Genomic DNA, 22,466 nt, shown 5'->3' with positions numbered 1-22,466 from the left:
GGATGTTCACTCTGTAAAATTTCAAGCTTTATATAGCTCCTATGTATATTATACCCCAGTAAACTTTTAATATTTATAAACTCTAATAACAATTTTAAAAATCACTTGTTCATGGTATCAGTGGAAGAGCTGAAATAGAATGTAGACCTTTCTGTCTCCAGAGCCCAAGATTGAAACTGAGCACGCTGCCTCTATTCAGTAGCCTCGGGGTGCAGTGGGTAATGAGAAGAGTATGGGACCAAATCACCTGAATGTAGAGGGTTTTGCTGTCTGAAAAATCTCCTCGGGAAAATGGACTTGTCTTCCTAACACAGTGGGGACGAGTTGAGCAAGCGATCCCAGCAGGGAAAATACCTCTGGTGGATTGGGGGAAAGAGAATGTTGAAATGGAGATAGCCTCTGCAGTTGCTACAATGGGAACCAAGACTTGGCTTCTAGGGACTTCAAAGACTGTCAAAGGGTAATGACTTGGCACCCCAAACTGAGTTTAGGCTTTCTTCCATCCTAAATCTGGGTCCAGCATACTAAATTAGATTATAGTCTATGATCCTGAGCTGGACAGTAGAATAGAAATGAGGCTCACATTTGGCTCTGAGTTAAACTATTCTTCTCCTGCCCATCCCCTCCCAAAAAGAGAGAAGAAATGAAAAAAAAAAAATTCAGACAGAGCTTAAGTAGAAAAAAAATAAATAAGAGAAGCTTCAAACCAAAAGGGCTAGTCAAGAGAGGTGACAACTTGTAGGGTACCGAACCTGAAGGCACAGGAAACAAGACAGAAGGAGAAATTTCTGAGGTGCTAGGATTTGATCTCTGGTGGTAGCCAACTATATACGGCACCAACGTCTTATAGAGGCAGCTTTCCTCTAAGTATTTGGTGACTGACATAAGTGCCTCTTGTCTTATAGGGGGAAAGTGGGTTTTGCAAATTATTTGTTGTTTGTTTCCTAAAATTCCTAATAGAATGACCTGACCAATTAATGTGTCTACCCACAGTGACACAAAGCCCAGTGCTTCCGATGAAACTTTCAGCAGAGTATCTGACACCCGCACACTGCTCTGTTTCCCCCCCCAGACAAATACAGGAAAATATGGGAGTTCCACTGGTCCCTTTCCCACAAATGTTTCCAGCTTTTATAGACAAATAACCTCCATCTTATGTCTGCTGAAATATTTATTTCAATGTTGCTCTGAGTTTGGCAGGTCTTAGCTCAACCAGGTCATGTTTTTCCTTCCCTTCTGCAGAAGTTGCATAAAACCTCGGGTCAGCGAAGGCCAATGTCAAGGGCCATCTCAGCAGCACTTCCTTCTACGTGTGTAACCTGAAATACTCCGTGGCAGGCTGCGTGGCGTTCCTCTTCTCCCCATTGCTGTAGACACAGAGGCGATGCGAATAGCACCTATTTTTTTCTGCCTACAGGAAGAGGCCCCGATCTAGGAGATCACATAGTGAGACTCAGTCTGGGAAATTAAACTACAGGTTGGAAAATGAAACTGTCAATGTCATTCTGATGAAACAAACAAACCAAAAAAAGGAAAGCCAAAAGTCAAAATTATTATTGGTTAACAAGTGAAACCCAAACAGGGAAGAATAGAGAGGAATTGCAAAAACAATTTTTCTTTTAAGAAAATTGAAAAACCAGTGCTGTGAAAGGCATGATGAGAAAGTATTAATATGGTAACAGGGCAATCATCTGTTCTTTAAAGTGTAGTCATAAAGTTTGGGGAATGTACGTGAAGCACCCAGTGAGTCTTATGTAGACAAGTATAGTTTTACTGCGATTTGTTATTCCTCACAAGCACCTATAAGGTCGGGCCTTAACCTCATTTTACAGATAAAGAAATGGAAGCCAAGGGAAGTTTAAATTTCTCGTCTAAGTCAGGGTTTGTGCAGGTGTTCTAGCTGCACAGATCACAGCATTAACCACTGTGTTTCAGAAGTGGCCTCTGTACAGACGTCTGAACACGGTTTCCACCAGTGGGATTTGGCCAGGTGGGGGCAGCAGGAGATGTTTAATGCAGGAGCTGGACTGATCTTTCTCACAAGCAACTCTACTTACTGTATTCTCCTGCTTAAAACCCAGTAAGGATCGTGTCAACCATTCCTTATAAACGTAATGAAGCCCTTCATGATATATTGTCTGACTAGCTTTCCTATTCACACTTGTTGTTGTGTTTCCTTTGCTGTTGTTTCATTTTGTAAATGCATTATATTCGATCTTACCATATTCTGTGACAGTTCTCAGATCATATCTGTGTGTATGAAAAGCTAGAGCCTGGGAAGGGAGGGACCAGTTTGGAATTATTTTCTCTCTGTTATAGACCCAGCACTAGGGAATAAGTAACATTCAAAATATTAAATTAACAAGAGGCATGGGCACCAATCAATCAGAATAGACACCTGAAGTAAACACCCAATAGGACTCAGTCAGTGCATAGCCACCCAGCTGGATACCAGACCAAAGGTGAAGACTTACTATTTGTGAGTGAATGAATGGGTGAATGAATATATTATTTTAAGGCATCATAACATTTGGCAATTTTAGCCTTTTGTTTCATTCTCACTCGGCTCTGGTTTGGTTTTATTCTTCCTCATTTATAAATTATATATTTTATGTATCCTTAAGTGTGGACTTAAATGCCTTTTGTGATAAGGATGGGAATAAATTAGTGTATTAAACTGTTGGTGAATAATAAATACCATTCAAATGATTTCTCTGAGGATCACCAAAATCAGAACTGGCCCAAAGAAAAGGCGGTGGGTTATAATTTTCCTTTTTCTAAAGAGCAACCTCCTGGCTGCTTTGGTGTCTCAAATTCTAAGAGATTTATTTCTGAGAGTTAGAAGTTTGCTCTTCACTGATTAACTGCCAAATTGCAAATTATCCTGGAAGGGTCATTTAATTACTATTTGAACCTTAGCATGATTAGTCTTATTGAGTTTCTCTCTTTGATACCTGAATGTAAAAATGAAAAAAATAAGATAAAACAAAATTAACTCACTTAGAAAGCCAGCTATGCAAATACTGCATTTTCACTGGAGTAAAGGAGGAAGAGATTAATCTGAAGTTGTGTTCTAAATGCTAGGTATAAGACTTGACAGCACAAAAAGCACAGAGGCATGCATTTTATACACAGGTTCCCAGGCCCCGATATTTGGATTGCAATGAGCTCCCATTGATTTCAATATGCAGCAGCTAGATTTGGGGCCCACTGACAGAGTATGGGCTGATGTGGCAGAGGTATGTCCTGGATGGGACATCCCAGGGCATCAGCTATACATTATGTGTTGAGTTCATTAAAAGCACAATAAGATGAGAAAGAACTTGGAAAGAACATGAACGAGCATAAAAATGAAAAGTTTCCAGCCTCAGACATGAGAAATGATTTATTTGGACACAAGATAGTCTTCTTCTGAAGGCCAGAAAGCACCCTAGCCTCTGGAAGAAAATAATTTCAACATGAAGAGTGAAGCCAAAGGTGCTTTTGGTCATGCATGCAACCAAAAACACTAATTTCAGAGCATTGCAATTGAGAGTTTGTGCCATAAATAGAATAAGACATTTTAAGCCCAAGTAGTTAGCTTTCTTTTATTTATCATCTTTTCAAAGTACTATAAATAATGACTTTTATGTAGCTAAGTGCCAAAGTCATACATGTTTCCACATTGAACTCTTCTCTTATATACTTATGTCAAGACCTTAGCAAGCTATTTAACTTTTCTAGCCTTCCCTTCCTTAATCTATTGAGAGGGAGGGAAGAAAAGAACAAGGGAAAAAAGAGAGTAGATGTTTTCGAATTTCCTCCTAACACTAATGTTTTAAGATTCCTGATGCATCAGTTGCAAGTACAAAGTCTAGGCAAACTGAATTTGGGGATATGCTCCAGTGGAAACAATTTTCTTCGGAATTAAAGGCAAACATTGTGTTGACCTTAAATGAACTTATACCAAGTTGGTAAATTCCATCATAACTTCCTCTTGGATTCCCATCTACTTATGTCAATGTTGATTTGTAGTTATAAGGTTGGCCTTTATACAACTATTTTCCCAAACAAGTTTCCCAATTTTGTAACATATGTTCAGTTGATATTAACCAATGGTGACTAAAGAAGTAACTCTTCAATTTGAATTTATGTGAGTATGTTTGTTTTATAAGGAGAAGGTGTAACTGCCATTGTGGAGGTACCCGTAGACTCCAATTTCATTCTGAGTACTATACCTTTATGATAGACATTGTATCCTGTAGATGGAAAACTTCCAAAGTGCTCTTTCCTAAAAGTGTAAGAATAGCTATAGGACGTACCCCTAGTCTAATCTGGCATGAAGCTTTGATTCTCGTGTGCTCATGCACGTATTCATCAGCTCTTCCTGGTGGTGCTGCAGCAACTTCTGATTCATTCCTGTTCAGCTGTCATTGTAAAAGGTGATTCACTTTGTTGACATATCCAAAAAAAAAAAAGGTTCAATCAGCCCTTTATTTCTTACCTTCTTTTAGTTTACCACTGAGGAATATCATCCATATTAGAAATCTCTTAAATGAAATACTCTTTTTTTTTTTTTAAATAACTGAGGTTTCTGGGTACTAATAGTCCCAACTATTTTTGAAACTAATTTTTGAAGCTAATTTTAAAAATAGTCTTTGTCCACATTCCTAGATTAGCAAGTGCAAAATAATGAACAATCTCATGATCTAATAATGTTTGTTGTTAGAAGAATATTATTGAATCTTTCTTTGATCATTGAGAATTTTCTCTAGGTTTAGAGTAATTATCATAAATATAGATTCTAATTTCTCATAGTTATACACAGAAGGTAGGAGATATTAGAGAGGGTCTCAAACCTCTATGAATGGGCTGCTTCATTTCTAATCCTTCTGATAATCCAACCATAATTGATCAACATGGGACTCCAGAACCTGAGGTCCAGAATCTGTGATCTCTGCTCAGCGTTAATGAACTCCTTCAACAGATGACTTTCAAATTCATATTGCTTCACTACTGACTATATCTCTCTACCTCTACAATGATACCAGGACCTGGTTGCATATGATGATCAAACGTTGCCATGCATTTACTAGTAGATCAGTGATTTTTCAACTGGTGTGCTGCAAGAATTTTTAAAACATGCAATACCTGACTATTTAGTCAGGGGCACTGACTTCTTTCCTTAGACGATCAAATAAAAAAAAAATGACAATAGCCAATACAACAATAACTGTTTGTTGTGAATGAATCAAAATTAAACCTTTTTTTTTGTTAGATTGGCATAATATGTAATATATTTTTTGGTGTGCCACAAAATGTTAGTAATTAGTTTATGTGTGCCATAAGATGAAAAGGGTTGAAAATCGCTGATTTATATGAAGGTGTATCCTGTGATCTATCTTATCTTATGTTCTGCTCTGCTGTTCTAGACTCTCTCCTCTGGACTATTTTCCCATTATTAGTATCCCTCCATTTCGTGATGTTTTGGGAATAACTTCTCTGTCCTTCCCACCTCTCCATAGAGTGCTCGATTTAACAAAATGCTTTCTCTGAAGTCTGATTCTTCCCAGAGAGTATTGCTTTCTTGTAGCTCCTTAGATGAAGGTGCTATTCTAACATGCTCCAAGAACTACATCCTCCTAGGTCCATAACACAGATCCAAGGACCTGCCCTTTCAACTCTTCTACGTCACTCACTGCTTTGATATACTATTCACCCAGTTCAGCTATTGTGAACTGGCCCCTACAGACCTCCTCATCATTCTGAACACATATCAATAACACTGACCCATATCATAATCTTTCCCTCTCACATGGCTGCAACCATCATTTTGGGGATTCCTAAACGTCTCCAAGATGTTTTCTCTCTGTAACCTCATAGTTCTTTTGTGTGATCCTCTGCAAAGAAAATTTCCCCCACATCAGCAATACCTCTCAGGGCCTTTTGTTAGAAAGATTAGCCGGAACAGCGGCATCTCCAAAATCTATGACTGCAAGAACTGACGATTTGACCACAGCATCCTTTGCTTCCTGCGCTCTCACACAGCTTACTCTCACGACACTTCCTCTGATCACATCTTGATCTCCAGTCTTGCTCCACGACCTCCTCTCTCCAAGCCCAAAAGGTTCTTATTGGCTTCACTCCCATCTGCACTACAGGGCATCCTTTCAATCACTCTCTTGAAAAGGCCTCAAACCCCCTCCACTCTGAGGTTCTTGTGTCCTCCCTGCACAGAATACCCCACCAAGGACCACAATACCCTTTCTTGTCTTTAGAGCTGCTACGTGTTTCTGGAAACAACTATGCTGCTATGGAGCTTGTTGTTAATGAAAGTGGGTGACCCCCGAGCGCAGGTATTTGGTAATCTCTCTCAGCAATTCAGTTATTATTTTGCTTGATTGGTTTCCTGTTACCCTCCATAACTCCTCTAAGTGTTTACTCCTCTCTCGCTAGGCATTTTGTATTCTCTTTCCTACTTTCAGCACATGACCTTCCATGCAAGTTTATGTACAAAATAGGAGCTTTAGGAATGAATTCTTTTGTTTCCCCCTTTCATGCTATCACATTTTATCAAATGCATCTTTTGTAAGTGCAGTATCAGGATATGAAGTGTTCCACCTCATAATCAGAACCAATTTTTTTTTAATGTATGTGTTGGCTCTGAGATAGTTCCTTCCCCGCCCCCTCAAGTTCTTGATCCAAGTTTCAAACTCTCTCTTTTCAAACGCTTCAACTGACTGGCTCTCCTCAGTACCCAAGCATGCTTAAGTTTTTCCCATCTTAAAACAAAACAAAAAAGAAATCACTCCATTTGTTCTGAGTCTTTCATCTATCACTCTATCTTTCTCTTTGCAATTCTAAGCAAACTCCTAGGTTTAAAAAATTGAGATTTTACTTTCCCATCTCCTAATCCTTTTCCATCCTGCTCAAATAGCTTCTACTTACATCAGGCCACCGAGATCGCTCTTGCTAAGGCATTCCTACTTGGCGATGCCAAATAGCATTTTTCAGCCCACAGTTTACAGTTATCCTTCACCATTCTTTCCTAGTTTTCATCCCATACCTGTCTGGCTGCATCATAGTTAGCCTTCTTTTTACTACTTCTCACTCTTTAGATGAGAGTTGTTCAGCATTTTACCCTTGGTCCTCTTTGCTTCTTACTCCTGATCCTTGCTGGGTGATCTCTGCTCAGTGTTAATGAACTCCTCCACACAGATGACTTGCAAATTTATATTGCTAGCCCAGACAAGACTTCTGCAACTCATACCCATATACTCAACCTCCTCCTACTCATTTGTAACTGAATATTCTATGAACTTCAGGCATAATAGTTGAAAACTGTGCTCATTGTTTATTTCTCCTTCCCACTGACCTATAAAATGTAGTCATCTTCCGTTCTCATTGTGGGTGTTAAGCACCTCATCAGGGCTTCCACTAGGCCAAATGGAACTTTTGTGGGAATTAACACTGAGCAGAGATCACCCCTTCTACTTTACTTCCATCTCTCTTAAAAAAATATTAAATGCAGATTTCCTCAAAATCTCTCACTGTTTGCCAGAAAATTTTCATAATAAATATGTACACCTATCATGCCTGAGATCAGAATGTGGCCCTTGAGGGTTGTGAAGCCCACAAACTCTTCAGCCTTAGATAGTGACCGGACCACTTCACCTAATATTCTATGCCAAATACCTGTGGGTGTTCCCAGACTCTTTCATTCTTTATGAATGTGCATCACTTAGAAAGCTGTCTTGCCAATATTAGCATCTCAGGAAATGTAAATTCTCCATAATTTAGAACCATGCCCCATTTCAAACTCTTATTCTAGATCAGTACATCATCCTCTTAACAGCAGCCTTACTCCCTAGTACTTCCCCTCAGCATTGCCTCCCAACCACTATTCTGTGATTCATAAATATGATCATGGCACCTAAAAACAAACTAATTCTGTATAATATACATTCCAAAAGGTAAAGAAAACAAATCCAAACATGCATATTATTATTATTATTATTATTATTATTATTATTTTGTCAAGTAAATACAGGTAACTACCCCCAGGTCAAGAAATAGAGCTTAACCCATTCCCAAATCACTCTAGTAACTCTCACAGTCACTGGTCTCTCCAAATATACCACTAATCATACTCAGAACTGTGGAACTATTTTTGCCTGGTTTTGAGTTTTATATAAGTATAATTGGTATGTACCCTTTCGTGTTTTGTTTTTTTGATTCAATGCTTTTTGAAAGTAGAATTGCTAGGCTTAAGACATAAAAATACAGGACACCTAGTTAAATTTGAATTTCTGATAAGTAATTTTTTTAGTATAGATGTGTGTTACATGTGATACTTAACTGTGTGTATTTAATTGTATTTTATATTTAGCAATATTTATACAGTGAAACAATATCTAACTATATTTTATCTGACAACCCCTCCTTTCATCCACCAAGGTCCATATCCTGGGATTGCTCTTGGCATCAGAATTCTGGTCCGGATTTATCATTGCTCTAATGCAATAGTGAAATATTTTGTTCTTTCAGCTACTTATTACAATATGAACACACAATAATAAAAGATAAGACAAAGGTTTCATGTTTTATTCAACTTGATCTGTATTCTTAAGGGCTTTATAACACTTCCTCTAAAGGGACTGAGTTCTTGCATCAACACCACAATAAGTAACAAAAGAAAAACTGACCATTGTTGAATGAAAATTACTTTCATGTCCAAGAAAGCAGGAGAAACGCTTGTGAAGTATCTCCCACCCTTTTATTAGATAGAATAAGTTATTAAAATTAATAAACAGCATTTCAAAGGCACTTACTGGCTGATCTAATCTAACTGAATCTGACTATAAATGTCAGCTTGATGACATTATTTTCCATGCTTGTCTGGTTATCTAGAGGCAGCCATCATTCAAACAATTGGGCGAAAAAACTTTGTGTATTACTTAGGGAGAAAATACTGTTTCAGAATAGTTGCAGTCTTCATTGAAAAACATAGTTTTCCATCTATCGGGAGGGGGAAAATGGTAAAGGAGTACTGGTAGTGGTAAGGACCTGAGATTTTGAAGCGTATAAGTCAGAATTTGAGTCCCACCTCTGTAACCTTGGGCATTTAACTTATTGTCCCTGAACTTGAGTTTCTCTCTCCTGTACTTCAGGATCATAATACCTAGCTACCTCACAGGATGTTGTAAGGATCAGAGAGAATATATTAACAGTACCTACCATCCAAAGTCAAATCATCTTCCAAAACCATATATTTGGCTCCATTATCCTTTATTAGTGTCATTCAATTAGTAATTAAAAGTATTTCAACCTCAAAATTTGTCATGTGAATCTGGCAGGATGCATAAAGTTTTCTCTTCTCAGCGGTTCTACTTATATCTACAGCCACTTTTACTTATTGAAACCGTCAAATAAACAAGGATGTCAATTGTTTGGTGCTCATGATCTCAAACAGAGAGGAAAGTCAAGAAATTTCTTTTAATGCCGATTCTTGTGAAAGACAAATTTCCATCGAAAACAGGGCAGTAAGACAAATATCACTAGATCTGTTTCCCAAACAATCATGAAATGATTCTAAGTGTGTGAAAAAATAAGACTCAACACACCTGCAATGAATCTGTAATCACTAACAAGTCCCTAATATACCATAAACAAAATATGTTTAATTGATTACTACCTTATTCTGTCTTTAATATATATAATAATTTTTAAATACTTTAAGAAGTATAGAGATGTTGTCTACTGTTTGTTTGTTTGTTTTGAAAACTTGGTTAGTAACATAAGCCTTTGTTAATATTGTCTATGGGGAAATGAGATTCAACTGACATCATCTGTCTTATTGAGCAGTAGCCTTTTGAGAGTTAGTTCTTCTGTTTGAGAAAAGTATGGAATGTGCTCACTCTGCTAATATTTACCTACAATCCCATGTTCTTTGCCTGTGGCAATTTTGGGAGCAATTTTTAGAGCACTTTTAGAAATAAAAAGAAACAAAACCTGTTCTGCTATTGGTATCTGGATTCCCAGAATTTTTTTTGTTTTCTTTTCCAGTAGAGCTGGTTGGTAACTAGTAAAATGAGAAGCTGGGAAATTAAGGCTACTTGAATCTCCACATTCATCAGCTAAACGTACCGTGCGATTACAGCAAAATTCTGAAATCAGAATTATCTCCAGGGAGATATCCTTACAATTTACTCTCATCCTTCTTATCAGGATGAAGCAAATTTTAGAAAGGAAATCCTGTATTAGAGAATTTCAGATTGCTTTGAATAATGATTAAACATTGTTTTCATTGTGTCCTATTTTAATATATCTTATTATTTCTATGGAAGATGGTGTTTATGTGGTTTTCAGTATTTATGCATTAAGTGCTCTCTTAAATCACCCGTAAAAGTGAAATAACCAATAATTAAACACAAAGATAGTAAGATAGATATTTGGACTATTCTTAAATATCATATTTTAAATTCCATACATATGTGACCCATTGACATCAATGCGATGATGCTTTGAGGTGAATAAGAAACAGTAAACCATTTTCTCAGAAAAGGACTACATTTCCTAGCCTTATCTGCAGCTTACTTCCTCAATTCTTCCCTTTTTCACGGCAGCCAACAACAAGGTTCCACAATTTATGATTCTTTAAAATCCTACCTGGTGAATCACCATGAAACTTCCAAAACTAAAATCATGTACAAACAGCAGTTGTTATATTGTAGGAATGTGAGATAAGGTTAAAAAGAGTAGAATCACTTTCAGTGCATGATTGTTTTTGTTTGTTTAATTCACTCAACAGACAGATATGAAATAGCCAGAACCTCCCTAGTCCCAATGACTGTGAACCTCAAATGGTTTCTCTGTTAGAGTAAGGGCACTACAGTGCTTTAGAACATGGCTCTCGAGTCCTCTGGCCAGAGTCCCAATTTTCCAACCTTGATCAATCCACTTCACTTTGCTGAGTCTCAGTTTTCTCCTTTATAAATAGTGGACAATGCAGTAGCTACTTGTCAGGTGGATGGGAACATTGAATGAAATGGAGCACATCAAGTGTTTAGGACAGTGCCTCATATATAGTAATTATTCATTATAGGTATAATAATAATGTCATTACAATTATTTTTTTAATATATTTTATTGATTTTTTACATAGAGGAAGGGAGAAAGATAGAGAGTCAGAAACATCAATGAGAGAGAAACATCGATCAGCTGCCTCCTGCACATCTCCCACTGGGGATGTGCCCGCAACCAAGGTACATGCCCTTGACCAGAATCGAACCTGGGACCTTTCAGTGTGCAGGCCGAGGCTCTATCCACTGAGCCAAACTGGCTTCGGCATACAATTATTATCATATATAAATATACTAGAGGCCTAGTGCACAAATTCGTACACGGGTGGGATTTGGCTGGCCCACCTTGATTGGCCCTGATCAGGGCCCAGCTGGCTGGGGATAGGGGCCGTGGGAGGTTGGCTGGCCGGCCCCACCCCCGATCGGGCCGGTTGGCTGGCCACAGTGTGCGTCATAGCGACCAGTTATTTCAGTCGTTCTGGTCGCTTGGCTTTTATATATATAGATTATTCCTGTTTGCTACTACTTGCCCACCTTAGAGGAAAATAAAAAATAAAGTCTACTGAACTTATCATGAGCACTGCTGCTATAAAACTAGAGTTATAACAAGGAGACTAGATCAGACAAGAGGCCAGTGAATGTCCATAGACCTATAGGCACACAGAGTTGTTGGGTGCCTCAGCTCCCTTGAGCATGCTGTGCACAGCACAACTCCACAAAGCAGCTCTGGTAAGCTGCAAATTGGTGACCCCCCCAAAAAAGCATAACATTATTTATACAAATGCTGCCAGATCAAAATATTTCCACTCTTGGTCTTCAACTGTATTTTGAGAAACAATGCTCTTAAATATTTAGAGAGAAAATATGGGGTGACCTTTTCTAAAATAGGGGTGTCAGAGTCAATAGAAGGATGGAATTACTAAAAATTTAAAGAAGGAGCATTGTCAACAAGAGTTATAAAAATTGAATGAAATTACCATGACGTTAATGATTGAACGTTTAGGTCTTCCTCCCCACCCTACCTCACACTCCCCAATACATGTTTGCTCACGTCTTTTGTACTGTTGCAGTAGCTAGAGTAGTCCAACCCCAGCCCTTATCTTCAGGAAGGAAATGGGGTAGCAATAGCTGAGCATAAATGAAGTCAAACAGAGCAACAGCCAGCTCTACAGATAAGCCTAGGGCCAAGCCACACATGCAGGATTGGCTAAATAATATGTGGGGTTCAGTTCAAAATGAAAATGTGATGCCCCTTGCTCAGATATGGTTAAGAATTTTAAGGTGATGTCAACCAAGCATTATTAACTCAAGCACTAGCCTCTTGTAAGTATGGAACCCTGTGCAACCACCCATACTGCATGGCCATGGGGCCGGCCTTGCAAGCATGCTTTTCCTTCCCCCTGAACATTAGTCCTATCGCTATGGGAACCACCTCTGGTGGCCCTGCCTTTAGCATGTCCATGGACATTTACCTTAATTCAAACCCAAGCAAATATTCAGGCTTAAATGGCAGATACCTGACCCAGATAATGATTTAGGATTAAGTAATCCTTTTCTTTTCCAAAGCCTCAAAGATGAGGCCCTTTAATCAACTGTCATGCCCTTATTGTCTGAAAACTAGACACATGGAAATGTATAGAAAGAATAACCCTTAGGAATTACTTAATCCTCAGCATGCAATGGAAAATATAAATGGAAATATCATTTGTAGAGAGGAGGCCAAACGTTTAACAAGGAAACCATGAGATTCATATGTAATACTAGAAGCCTGATGCATGAAATTCATGCAAAAGTAGGCCTTCCTTCCCCCGGCTGGCACCGAGGACCCGGGCTTCCATCACAGCCCCAGCTTTATCTGGAAGGTCACCCAGAAGGATGTCTGGTCTAAATAGCATATTACGATTTTATTATTATAGATATTTCTTTATTTAGAATGTTTTAATTATGTACATATTAATCATTACAGAACCAAGTTGTGTAATTGGAGAAATAAATACAATCCTCTGGTAGTAGATGCATCTCTCCATAGTGATGTCTTAAGCATTAAAACCACGTGGGGTTTTTCTTTCTTATACTCCAGCAAATATTCAAAATTAGATTGCATTTTAGTTTGTAATCTCATCCTGGAAATCCTGTCATTAATCTTTAAGAATTCTTGTTCTCTGCTCCTTTTTCACATTAATCTACTCTTGTTTCATAGAAACTAACCCTCAAATACGTTTACATAGAATTATATATATTTGTTTAAGTTTCTTTTGAATTTTAAGGGTTCCTTTTTCTTTTTTATCTTCCTTTAAAAAATAAGGTCAGTGCATTTACATGGTATGAAAGTCAAAACTATATTTTAAAAATGTGTACCTAGATGCCTCTCCTAACCTTTCTTCCTCACTTACCCCCCTCCTGCTCTCTATAGTTAACCATTTATTAGCTTTTTTTAATCCTTCCAATTTGCAACAGATACATTTCCCATTTCTTATATAAAAGATAGTATACCATATATATACTATTCTGTACCTTGCTTTCTTATTAAAGAATATATCCCGAAGATCTTTCTATATCAGTACATAAAGATAGTCCTCATTTTCTTTTATTGCTGCATATTACTTTATTATATGGATGTACCATCGTTAGTTCAGGCAACTCCATATTGTTAATACTTGAGTTATTTCTAATTCTTGCTATACAAATAATAGCACAATGAAAAACTTTGATCATATTTCATTTTGGCCTTGTGTGGGTGTGTTTATAAACTCGATTCCTAAGAGTAGGACTGCTGGCTCAAAGTGTAGGTGCATCTGTACTTTGGTTAGGCTTGCCACTACTCCTCCATAGGGTTTGTACCATATTCTAGTCCTCTCAACAGCATATGATAGTTCCTAGTTCCCGACAGTCTTTGTTTTCTACTTTGGTTTTGCCAGTCTGATGGCTGAGAAATATATCTATGCAATTCTTTTTTTTATGTTTGAAATCAAACATCTTTTCATATGCAAATGGCCAATTGTATAATTTTCTTATGATCTATCTGTTCATTTGTTTTAATGCATTCTTGGAAAAATAAGGGGAAAAAGCACTGGCCTGGAGGGTGGGGACTCATACACTGTCATTGACTTTTCAGTCTTGGCAAAACATAAAACTTCTCTGAGCCCAGTTATTGTTTACCATCCAAAGGGTTTCTGAGGATAAAATAAATACAGTATGTGAACAGGATCTGGGGACCTGCAATACACAGCATACTCTTCCTCATCTCAGTGATCTGTATTTCACAGTTGATTCAATATTCTTTCCTCTCTTCTCTCCTAGCATGTAGCATCTGTGTCCTACAGCTTATAGTTGTCATAACATCTGGAATGAAATGCTCATGATTTTTATATGCCCAGCTTCTCAGACAACTGGTTTTTACTGATGATCATGGAAGGGAGTCTTCTGCTTCAAAAACATTTAGAAGTTCCTTTTACCTTTTAATGTTATGCCTTTTGGGTTATTTAGATAAAAACTATGGCATGACTTTCTAAGATTGAAATGTATTTACTAGTCATCTAGAATCTGAAGACTGGTGAAGGGATGCTAGAGGAAGATGATAAATAAGAGTGTCGATCTTGACTAGGTACTTACACAGACAACAATCAGACCAAGTATTGCACTGGGTCTTCCTGAAGTTTCCCCGGGTTGGGCAGTGGCTGGCGTGCATTGCGATTGCTGGACCCTTCCTCAGGCTGCACATTCTGTTTAATTGTTCTTTCAGAGGTTCTTACTGAGGAGGGGGAATGATGAAAATTAAGTTCTCTCTAGATTAGCCTTTTTGATATTGGCAAATGGCAAAATTCCTTGTTGAAGAAAAAAATGACAGCTGTTTATATAAGCAGATTCCACTCACTTTAATTATTGCTTTTGGCAGGATACAAAGAGTGTAATCTTTCCTAAATCCCCCGTAATGTCTGCCGTCTCAGAGGCTCAGTTATCCTGGACTAGATCTTCTTCAGCTACTTGCTCTGCACTGATGCAATGTCACTTGAGATGGTTAAGCCTCGTCGAAGGGCTGACTAAATTAATAGTCCAAGAAAGAGGGGATACATGCAAATCCAAGTCTTAAACAGATTTCCTAACAAACGTTTAGATCACTGACCTTATTTTTCTTTCACTTTCATGATGGAGGTCGAATGTTTCATCATACTTTTCTCATTTAGTCTCTGCAGAGCTAGAATAGCTAAGACAAAATAGAACTAAAAGGAATTTATTAAATAAGTAGACTGATTGGGACTTCAGGTCTTAATTCTATGTGTGTGAGTGTGTGTTGGGGGGGGGGGGAGTGCTCTTTTCCTGTAGTATTTTTTTTTACTTACTATGTTTTTGTATAACTTCAAATTTTAGAAGATACTATGTAAAAATGAAAGCCAATGTTTTAAATTTGACAGTCATTGATTCAAATAACAAAAGAGGAGCCTTGATTTCTCAAACTTCTTTCAAATTTTTTTCATAGTAATTTTGTTAAGTGCTTATGTGGAACTTAGTTTTCTTTCCTCATCAACATCTCCACTAAAATTCAATGTTCTGAAAGACATAGAGGATGTTTCTTGCAAGATTAACAAGATGAAGGAAAAGGACAGGAAAAATCCAAGAGTCTATTATATAATTTGCATTTTTATAGAGATTTGCTTGCAAACCTTAACTAAAAAAATGAGCCTTAGATTAGATTAAGTTAATATTCATTTAATGGAAGAAAAACAGAACTTCTTTTTTTTTAAGTTTTCATGTTTCTAGGTCAGACAGAAGGCTGTCTTTTTCTTTTTCTGCCTCTCAAGTTTTCTGAAGTTGACAACATGAACATGTTATCTAGAAGAGAGATTGCTTGCAATGAATAAAGAGGCCTAATGTCTTATGATTAATTCATTTTTATTTAGACTGATGTCTATAGATGGTTTGTTTGGTTTAATGTATTGAATAATTAGTAAAAGCATTCCATTTGCTATACAATTAGTAGGCACATAAGAGAGACTAGAATAAGAAAAATGTAATTAATTGTATAAAGGCACACCTTCTTTTATTGCACTTTGCATTATTGCTTTTCATAGATATTTCATTTTTTACAAATTGACAGTAAGACCCTCCATCAACAAAAAGATTACAACTTGTTTTATTGTGATACTCACTTGATTTCAGTGGTCTGAAGCTGGGATATACAATATCAAGTTTTACAACTTCTCTTCCTATGTTCTTTTCATTATACCAAAGATTGAAAAAGACTTGATTATTTACCAAGAAAGAATTTGAATATCTCTCAAGACAAATCACTTGAAAACAATTAATTTCCTATGATTTGAGAGTCTCCAGCGAGCATGAACCCTCTCTTAAGGTTTTAAAAATGTCTTGTAATACACCTGTCACACTTAGACATACAGTTTTGCCAAGACAGTACTTACATCTAGGCCCTAGGGATCATTTTTCTTTCCCCTGAATTCTCCCTCTTACTTGACATTCAAACCTATTGCAAGTGTTAATCTGATCTGATGACTCATTACTATAGCATGTCTTAGGTAATCAAATCTGAAAACAACTTTACAAAGCAGCTAGCTTTCAATCTTTATCCAGAATTTAACCTTTAAGAGAAATAGAGAATAATAGCCACAGGCCTTCCTTAGAGTTTCTTTTAAAAAAAAATATTTTTATTGATTTCAGAGAGGAAGGGAGAAGGAGAGAGAGATAGAAACATCAATGATGAGAGAGAATCATTGATCGGCTGCCTCCTGTACACCCCCTACTGGGGATGGAGTCCACAACCCGGGTATGTGCCCTGACCTGGAATCGAACCATGACCTTCTGGTTCATACATAGGTCAACACTCAACCACTGAGCTGGCCAGACTTCCTTAGAGTTTCCATAGCAGTCTGCACAGCTAATATGAACTGGCTCCTCTCATGTTTTTGAGGTTACACAGTTAATTGGATTATTGACCTCTGCATATTTCATCTTAGTGGCATTTTCATTAGAAGCCAGGTAAGTTCTTCATGCAAAGGTACTATTTGAGATTAGATGATTAATACAAAGCATGCAGGTATTTATAAGGAACACTATACATGCAACTTAAGCACTGCTGATGAGTATTTGTTTATACAATCATTCTGAAGGAAATTTTGATAAAATGCAAGCAGGTGGGTTAAACTCTTGACCCACCATTTCCACTTCCAGGAATTTGAACAATAGGAATCCTGAGACATATTTCCAAATATTTATTAATTAAAAGTTGACCAAAAAATATGTGTAATCTTAAAATTTTAAAAACAGCTTAAATGCCCAATAATGATGGTTTGGATAAACAGCATTACCCACACCCAGCCCAGCCAGTGTTTCTCCATGGTAGAGTGTTGACCCATGAGCCAAGAGGTGGATAATGTGATTCCTGGTCAGGGCACATGCCTGGGTTGCAGGCTTGATCCTTGTGGGGGCCAAGTGGGAGGCAACAGATCGATGTTTCTCTCTCATTGATGTTTCTATCTATACCGCTCCCTTTCTCTCTCTTTCAAAATATTTTAAAAAAAATAAAAAATAAATTAAGCACATCCATGGTTTGTAGCTTTTAAATTTATGATTTCAAAGTGTTGTAGGTGGTGGGAACAGCACTGGGTGTTAGTTTAGACCCGTAGGGTCAGACTGGACCTGGGTTCAGTAACCTTGGTACTTGAGTTCTGGCTAGGAAAGAATTCAGAGCCAAGATTCCAACTATTAGAGAACATTTATGTATAAAGTCACAGAGGTAACAAGAAGTAATTCCTAGAAGAAATGTGCTTAGGAAACAAGTTATAGAAGTTAAAGAAGCGCCCTTGGAGCTTGGGAGTGAGAGAGCTAATGGTTATGCACCTGGGGCAGGGAGGTGGAGAGGGATGGGAAAGGCAGGGGCATACTCCTGAGAGGGAAAGTACACTGGTTTGGTGCCAGGGTGGGAATCATTGTTCATTGTGCTCGTCCTGAGGGCAGCCCTGGGGTCACTGGTCTGGTTTTGCTGCTGTTTTGGAGCTGGAGCTGAAATACAACTAGATATTGTCTCTAGGGAGGATAGGTCAGGGGGTCCAAACCTCATGACCAGTGATATGCTAGGGGAGCAAAAGTCACCCTGGAGGCAAAGTCCCACCCAATAATTGTCCTTACTAAGCACCTGGAGGTTTCCCCCCTGGTGACTTTCTGTACGTGGCCCATCGTCCTTGCTCTGCTCAGGTCTGTGTAATTGCCTACCACAAAAGGGTGACTATTTGTCACATGTGAAAATAATAGGTTTCAAATAGTATGCACAGTAGGGTTATGATATTATAGAAATGATTCTGTGTCTATGTCTGTAGGTAGGTGTTTGCATTAAGCTTTATCATTTGGGCTTGGATTTGTAAGGCATCATTTGTATACTTATTTAACCCATAATTCCTTCAGATTCATAAGGAATGAATCTTTGCAAATCTGTGGACTTCTGAGCTGAAAGCCTTTCTTCAAAAACCATTGGTATCAGAACATGAGCTGTGAAGACAGATGGGGCTATTTTAGAGTTATTCTTTGGTCTATCATGTTACTACTCAATTGTACTAAATTCCCCTCAATCTTTGGGCTATGAAAATGGAGATGCAATGACAGTGTTTATGTAAAAGTTTTTATGAGTATTTTCAATGTGACCTATCATTGTGTTATTTTTCATTATATTTATTTTAAGCCTTGTGAAATATATTGATTTTTAAACAGGGTGGGAAGTTTTGTCTTCCCTATGTGCTGTAGTGAACTTGAACGAGATCCAGATACCATAAAGGCTGTTTTATTAGTAACTCTGCTAGCTCATCTACTCCAGGCTTTACAGCTTTATACTTTTTCAATTGTGTGGATTTTCAGTCTTTTTATGCCATGAAGAATTACAGCACATGTATCAGACAAACTATGTACTGGACATGCTAAAGAATGGTCACTTTCTAAGTCATGGAACTCTTTTATGTTTCCATTTTGAGCGAAGTCTCCTGGGAATGCCTATTTTATGTTGGTAAAGATCAGAAGGAAGTTTACCTCTTTGGACCTCATCATTTCAGCAAGCTCTGTTCTCTCTCCAGAAAAGGAAAAGCTGAACCCATAGGTGAACAGGTAAGACAGACAGTATGAAAAGTGATTATACTAAGGAATAGAGAAGATAAAACAATTAAGATTCAGTCAGTGCTTCTTCCATCCCCCTTAGATGTGAGAGTGACATTGAGGTTACCGTGTTCCCCCACAAGCAAAACAGTGGGTGTGGTCGGTGGTACACGCCCTTGGCCTGAAGGCCTATGTCTCACCACCAGGTAGCTCTTCCTCAGAGTGTTCCCCCACCCCCAGGTCAAAGTCTTCCGAGTAGGCTGTTTCACAGAAAGTGTTTTGACATGTGCTCTAAAAACTTTAAAACATTTAAAATATCAGAGACAGTGCCAGCAAATTATAAAAATGAATGTTTCTCCATTGTCTTATAACTTCTCCCGGAAAGAAAATTGTATCGAGGAATAGAGTAGGTGTTTTATTTTCCATGAGTTTTGAATGGATTATCTGAAACATCTTTACATTTTACACTAAAATATTCTGAGAGTCAAAAGGTGTTTTATTTTCCTAAATGATTAAAAAATTTCTCAATGTCAGACATGATGTATGATTCAAAACTCTTCATAGCAGTTTTCACCATGGGACTCTTGCACAGACTAAAATTACCCCAGGCAGATTTTAAGAAATCCCAGTATTAACAAGAGAGCTGAACTACAGACGATACTGGCTTCCTTCCCAAACTTAACGCTAGAGCAATGTAACAAAGTGAGAGTGAGAAGAGTGGGTCCAGTGAGCTAACATGGGAACGGTGACGAACTCTGGTGGATAAAGGGCAGAGGTGGCTGTGTGTGGTGACAGGCAGCCTGGGGTGCAAGGGGTCAGAATCTCTGTAGGAAATAGGCTGGCAGAGGAGCTTCTGAATTCTTTCTTTTCTCTTTCCATAAGAAAAAAGAGCAGTCTCCTCTATAACCACCTGATGCCCAAGGGACAACATTGGTACATTGCCCAGGAAGGAACAGAAGCAAGGCAGACAAAGGAACTCTACACTATCCCTATTGTTTCCCGGCAATTTCTCCAGAAACTCCTAGATTATAATCCAAAAACATCATCACCTCCCAGGATTACTTTTTAATTGCCTAAGGACTTAATGACAATTTGTAAAGGACATATTTTCCTGGCAGCACATAGCAGCATGCATGAGACATTCAGAAAAACTGTGGCAGAATAAAAGTAGACAAACGACAAAACAACTCTTTGGTATTAAAATGAATAAACTTTTCCTTTGTCTGACATTTATTTTCATTCAGAATGAACTATTCACATTCATCCATTCATTTTCATGTTTCTATGACACTTGGATAATATTGTATGAGAATATACAAATATACATGAAAATAAAGTGGTTCCAGAAACCTTATTTCAAATTACTTCAACAAATAACTTTAATAATTTAAACTTTGGCTACCATTTATTGTACAGTTATTATGTTCAGAGTGTTCTTTACTTTATACATTTTGTGCCTAATTCTTTTTTAAAAAAGAAATCCAAACCCCAGATTCAGAGAAGTAAGTAGCTCACTGTCATGCAGCCAATAGAGGTAGAAGCAGGATCTGAACTCCGTACCACAAGATCACAAAGCGGCTCCCTCTTTCCACTAGAGGTAGCACAAATCACCCAAGGGGAAGATAACATTGTCTAGAAGTGGATTTATAAAGAATTATGATTAAAAATAATTGCAAGACTTTAGTATTCCTGTGTGTTTAGGACTACACAATTTATTCATTAGGCCATTTTAACTGAATGTTAACCATTTGCAAGACATCACTGAGAGAATATTTACTGATAAAAAATTAAATATGTAATATGTGAGATTTCACAAACCACTGTCTTCAAATATCAGAAACTAATCTCCTCTGAAGTCATTTTGAAATTATGCTAAAATGCAAGTTTCCTTTGGAACTGGAAAATCCACTAAGTGAAATTACATTTGGTAATTTGTGTTCTTCAGCGACCAGTAGGCTACATGATGGGGTTATGAAGATGGTAAAAACATGAACGAATAAAGGGGGGAAATGCTTATAATCAAAACTATCCAAAGTAAATACCTCTTCTGCCTTTTACTGATGCTATGTGATATACTAAGCAGTGTCTAATTTGCAACCTTTAAATGTCAAACCTGAGATTTGATCTTTTCCAGTAAACACGGAGGATTAGAGGCCACAATAAGAGACAAATTTATTAAAGACTAGTCCTTTTATGGAGAAAGAACAAATAAGAGGTTTCCTCACATTGAACTTAAAATAGCTTAAATGCAAAGAATTCCAACTGAAAATAAAAGCTTAAAAGCTGGATTCAGAACATAAATTCAAATACAGTCTCTGTCATTTAAGTATATACTGTTTCAAAGAAAAACATGTCTTACAAATATCATGTGTAAAATAAAACAAGTTTTTTTAAAAAATATGTTTTTATTGATTATTTTAGAATGAAAGGAAGGGAAAGGGATAGAGAGATAGAAACATCAATGATGAGTGAGCAGCAATGATCGGCTGCTTCCTGCACACCCACTGGGGATTGAATCCTCAACCCAGACATATGCCCTGGCCAGGAATCAAGCAGTGACCTCTTGGCTCATGGGTCGATGTTCAACCATTGAATCACACCAGTAAGGCAAACAAGTATTTTCTTATTCATTTCAAATATTGCATCTTTGCTTAAGTCTTTGGTCTAAAGTAGTACCCTAAAACAGTACTATTTAATTCATCTGATTACTGCAGATATTAAATGTTTTCAAACTAGTTGATCTTGGAATAAAATTAGCCGATGTTTATAGTTAGATATTTTATTTTCCTCATAATGAGTGAAAAAATAATTATTTTTGTAGCCAAATGTCATATTACCTTTACTAAATTGAAGATTTATTCAGTTAACTTTAGATTCATATTTCTATTTCAAAATTATTTCATTGTAATATAAACTAGTTTATGTTTATTTATCCCTGATCATATAGTCAGTCATATTTATCCTTTATAAATTATTACTTATCTTTGCTCTTATGTCAAAATATTTCTGACAAGAGATGGAAATATAAGATTGTAATAAAGGGACTTTTTTTTTTAACTGAATATAGAAATTCAAGAACCAAAAAGTGATTCATATGAGAACTATTGTGATATTTGAGAATTGTACTTCTCTTTTATCTGAAGATAAAACTTGTGCCAATAAAAAGTCTGATGGAAAATACAGATTTAAAGCATTTTACACCAAACTTTGTATTTTGAACAATTGACTGAGTTATAATTACATTTGACGTAGTAAACCTCTCTAAGAATTTTCATTGTGATCTTTCCTTTAGGCAGATTGAACAAATCTGACCCT

General features: G+C 37.2%; 1 long non-coding RNA gene across 1 annotated transcript in view; it reads left to right on the top strand.

Moving 5' to 3' along the window:
* Positions 1–21,393, top strand: part of LOC118666156 — a 57,898-nt gene extending 36,505 nt beyond the window's left edge. Inside the window, exon 3 of the long non-coding RNA XR_004970873.1 lies at positions 20,034–21,393. This is a non-coding gene — a long non-coding RNA (uncharacterized LOC118666156). The remainder of the gene's footprint in view (positions 1–20,033) is intronic.
* Positions 21,394–22,466: the final 1,073 nt, after the last annotated feature.

The sequence above is a fragment of the Myotis myotis genome, unplaced genomic scaffold (assembly GCF_014108235.1).
Source record: "Myotis myotis isolate mMyoMyo1 unplaced genomic scaffold, mMyoMyo1.p scaffold_m19_p_11, whole genome shotgun sequence".
Taxonomy (NCBI): Eukaryota; Metazoa; Chordata; class Mammalia; order Chiroptera; family Vespertilionidae; genus Myotis; species Myotis myotis.
This window is presented reverse-complemented; position numbering and strand designations above follow the sequence as displayed.